Below are 5,107 nucleotides of genomic sequence, written 5' to 3' on the forward strand. Positions count from 1 at the left end.
TATTCTAATTCTATTTATTGGAATAAATATCAATTTATTTGTCAAATTATCAATTAAGTCTACTAAGTTTCATAGTGTGAAATATAAAATCATCACATATAAATGTAAAATACATAACTATATGTAATATAATTAAAAGGTTCATGTTTTGCATTGTTCGGTTGTGGTTAGGGTATCAAAGGCAACTCTGTTTTAAAGTATTATTCCATTATCTCTACCTCAGTGTTTGGTAGAGTTAAATCTAAAGCTTTACCATTTGTAGATTTACAGCCTGGAGGCAAGAAGAAACACTGTGGTTAAAACATTACCAATTTAGGGAGGTTGAGCTTTTCTTCAGATGTGTCTATTGGCCATCCTTCTTTCTTCTTCCGAGAAGTTTCTCTTTAGGTCTTTTGTCCATTTATATATTGGGCAGTTGTTTCTTTGAGTATTTGTTATTGGGGATTTAATTTTTTGAGTTCCAAGTATATTTTAGATATGAGACCCTTGTCCATTGTATGGCTAGTGAAGATCTTCTCCCAATCCGTGGGCTTTCTATTGATCTTGCTAGCTATGTCCTTTGCCATGCAGAAGCTCTGCAACTTCATGCAATCCCATTGTCCAACCTTTCTTTGACTTGTTGTGTTTCCGGGACTCTATTAAGAAAATTTCGGCCTGCGCCAAGGAGACCTAGGGTTTCTACTATTCCATCCTGTAATGTTTTCAGAGTGTCTGATTCGACTCCGAGGTCTTTGATCCATTTGGAGTTGATTCTGATGCAGGGTGATAATGCAAATCAAAACAACATTGACATACCACCTCACCCCAGTTAGAATGGCAAAATGAAGAACTCTAATAACAACAGATGCTGGAGGTTATGTGGACAGAAAGGAACCTTACTGCATTGTTGGTGGGAGTGTAAACTTGTTCAACCACTTTGGAAAGCAGTATGGATGTTCTCACAAAACTTCACATAGAGCTCCCCTATGACACAGCAATCCCACTTTGGGGCATTTACCCAAATGTTTACAAACAAGACCACACTATAGCTACCAGCACACCTATGTTAATTGCAGAATTATTTACCATAGCTAAGATATGGAACCAACCCAGATGCCCCTCAGTAGATGAATGGATCAAGAAAATGTGGTATATATACAGGATGGAATTCAATGCCTCCATCAGGAAGAATGACATTGACCCATTTGTTAGGAAATGGAAAGGCTTGGAAAAAATTATATTAAGTGAAGTAAGCCAAGCCCAAAGAAACATAGGTCCCATGGTTTCTCTTATTTGCAATATCTAGTATATGTATTAGTCAAGCAGAAAAGGTCAGATAATGTGATGTTAGGAAAATGAACCCTTAGATATGTATTTAGATTTTTTTTTCTTTCATGCATTTGTTTCTAACGCACTTATAAGATTAACCCTTTGTTGCTTTCTATGTCCCTCCTCCACATTATAACCCCTGCTTTCACTATATTTGATATCAGTATAATTTGTAAAGGAGAAGGGAAAAAACAAGTCGTTTAAGGATAGTGGTGGACCCGTTGCAACAATGAGAAGTACAAGTTGTCATGTCGAAAACGAACTTTACAACTTTGTTGGGGAGGAGGGTTGGGTGGGGTCGGGGGAGGCAGGGAAGGCATGTGAAGGGTAAACAAAGGAGGAGGCTGCAATGCTTGATAAGAAATGTACTCATTATCTTGCCCATGTAATTGTTACCCCTCTGTACATTATGTTCACAATAAAAATAAAAATAATAAAAATCATTACCAATTTAAGGCCTAATAATGAAGAGAAATATATGGACTTCTCTTACAACTATGAAAATATTTGGTGATAAAATGGCAGTAGTGTAAGTTCCTGCCTGGTTGGAAGGTAGACAGGTCAAGACATTAGGTAATCATGCATGTGAACAATTTTTCACCTTCTTGGCTTTAGCTACTTTTGAAATGGTAGGTATCATAAACAATCATATTTTGATAAAATGCCTTCTAGTATGAACAGTTCTGGCTAAACTGTTCATCTCTCTATGATCCCTGTAACTAAGATTAGTTTTGTTCCAGTAATACAATCTATGCTCTCAGAGTAAGATATTCTGGTTGGTCTGTTCTTTCATGGAAGAAGGGTAAAGGGTCAGGTAGACATTTGTGCCAATAAGACCTCATTTGGGAAAATTTCAGCTCCATATATTTAGAAGTAGCTCTTAAACAAGGCTTACTTTGAATCCATTGGCTTCACAGAGCTAACACAGTTGGATAAATAAGTACTTGAAAAAGCCGTCTCCTTTGGACTTAGCTATAAATACTTGAAAGTATGATCAGATTCTAAATGAAAAAGACTTAAAATAGTCATTGACAAAAAGATTGCAAATGTGAGCAATCAACTGAACAACATATTTTTTTCAACTATTCACAGAATTTTAGGGAAATAAGATTAATAGCATTTTTAGGAACAATAAGGTTCCCTTGTTACAAATAGGCACCTAAGCATATAAGCCTGTATAAATATTTCATCATTAACTACTTAAATTTACAGGATACTACATTCTTCAGCAGCTTGTATACCAAAATTACAACAATACAGAGATTAACATGGCACTTGTACAACGATGATATGAAAATTTGTGAAGTATTCAAAATTTTTCATTCTTCAGATGCAAGAAATGAAAAACAGCTATTAAAAAGTTGGTTGGTTACAAAATTACAAGTGTAACAATACACGTAATTCATATAATTAAAAGTTACTTTGACATCAATGTATTAAATTTTCACCTTAGAAAGGCCTTTACATAGCATAACCTTTACACAACTTTTGAAATTAGACAACATTGTCGTTTTATCCCAAAGAAATATAATACTATAATATCAAATGCAGTTTCTTCCAAGTGGATCTTCAGACCTGGTTTGACATATTGGTGACAGTTCCAGTGTATTTTTGCTATCTCAATTTCCAGCAGCAAGATGCAAGGGGGTCAAGAAGCCTCTAGTTTGGGCATTGTTATCTGCATCATGAAGAAGAAAGAAGCCACTCTGGTATTATTACACGTATATGCACTGTGCAGGGGTGTCCAGCCATCTACAGTTATTGCATGTGCCCCTTGAGCCACCAACTCATGGACAATGTCTAAGTGTCCACTGTAGACTTCCCGATGAAGAGGGGTATACTCATAGTCATCCCTAGTATTCACATGAGTGGCCTTTTTGGAAAGTATTCTCTGCACTGTAGTAAGCTGGTTATTTTCAGCAGCCCAAAGAAGAAATTTGCTTGGATCCTTCTCCATTTTTTTTCTTGCAATTGTTACCATTCCTCACTTTTTCATCTTGTTCCTCATCTTCATCAGAATTTCCTAACCAAATACTTTGAGTGCTAGTGGAAATGAGGTGTCCATGTATTTCCCTAATAGTTCATGTTGGTTGAACTGGTCAGAAGTATCTGGTGAATTTTCTGCGTATGTTATTTCACCATGATTTATTTTCTTTTTCCATTTTTACTATTCAAAATTATTCTAACTGGAGATTAGGGAATAAATACAGAGCAGAGGAAAGATGTTCCTCCATATTCAAAGGTACAGACTGAAAATGAGGACCAGTGGTGTCTTCATGTGGAACTTATACTAGGAATGAGAAAATGTGAAATAATGCCTCCTATATAAATGATTTGGGAAATGGCAGTGCAGAAAGTGAAATGATGCAACCCAAAATATAAAACAATATAAATAAGGATAATTATGGAGTAATCATATTATCTATGAGAGCCATGAAAGAGAGAGATGAGCTATCCACAAAATCCATGCCTCTGATCAATTTATAGAACAAGCAGAAATTTGTTTTAAAAAAGATGGAAATAGAATTTATGTATTTACTTGAAATTAGTAAATACCTTTTTAATAGCCTACATAAGAATCTAAATCCTTGATAGTACTAGTAACAGATCTGACTGAAATCAGTTGAATCACACTTTTCCTGTACAATGAAGGAATAGGTACAGGCTAGGAAAGCAGCTAGAAAAGACAGGCCGATTGTATCTGTGAGAAAACTTTGTGGAAACTGGTATTGAGGATTACTTACTGGTGACCCACTTGCACTGGAAGCATGATTCTGAACTCTTGCTTGCTGATTCTGAACTATTGCTTTGATCATTATATTCTCCAAAAAGAAAAAGTCAGAATTGATAACAAAGGACTACTAATACATTTTGACTTTTCATTAAGCATCTTCAATCATCAAAATCACATGAAGACAATAGACAAGCCTATTTTTTTAGATGAAAACAAGTGTCTTTAGAAAAACAAGGAATTTAAGTAGTCTTCCAAAGGTCTTCTATTTTACTTACTGCATTATACATTTTTCCTAATGTTGAGTAACAATAAATAATGGATCTATTAGAAAGCTCTTAAAGCTCATCTGTTCAATAATGAGTTCTCTTACACTATATTATGGTGTTTTTTTGTATGGACTTAGGAAGAAATTTACATTACTAACTTGAATTTGTGACAGGACAATATCATGACTGTACATCTTTCTTCTATACTCTTAGTTTTACATTATTACCTTAATATGTGCATTAAATAAGTATAGAGGAAAAATTAGAAGCCACACTGGTGGATCATGGCTTTAATCCTAGCTAATCAGAAAGAAGAAATCTGAGAATTGTGGTTTGAAACCAGACCAAGAAAAAAAAGTCCATGAGATTTTGATTTGAAAGTAACGAGCAAAAGCTAGGAATGGAGCTACGGTACAAGCAGTGAAATGGTAGCCTTGAGAAAACTAAAACAAAAAAATAACAAATTCTGGGACAGAGCCAGACCCTGACTTCAAGCTCTAGTATTAGCATCAAACTAATTAAGTAATTAATTAATTAAAAATAAATTAAGTGGCCGGGCGCTGGTGGCTCACGCCTGTAATCCTAGCTACTCAGGAGGCTGAGATCTGAGGATCGCGGTTCAAAGCCAGCCCAGGCAGGAAAGACCTTGAGACTCCTATCTCCAATAAACCACCAGAAAACCGGAAGTGGCGCTGTAGCTCAAGTGGTAGAGCGCTTGCCTTGAGCTGAAGAGCTGAGGGACAGCGCCCAGGCCCAGACCGACAAAAAAAAAAAATAATAATAATAAATTAAGTGGTCA

At 35.6% G+C, this 5,107-nt stretch overlaps 1 pseudogene; it reads left to right on the forward strand.

The window, feature by feature from the left end:
* The first annotated feature begins 2,528 nt into the window (after window positions 1-2,528).
* Window positions 2,529-2,628, forward strand: LOC122095836 (annotated as a pseudogene).
* Window positions 2,629-5,107: the final 2,479 nt, after the last annotated feature.

Source organism: Dipodomys spectabilis, unplaced genomic scaffold (assembly GCF_019054845.1).
Source record: "Dipodomys spectabilis isolate Male_0828 unplaced genomic scaffold, ASM1905484v1 ptg000362l, whole genome shotgun sequence".
Taxonomy (NCBI): Eukaryota; Metazoa; Chordata; class Mammalia; order Rodentia; family Heteromyidae; genus Dipodomys; species Dipodomys spectabilis.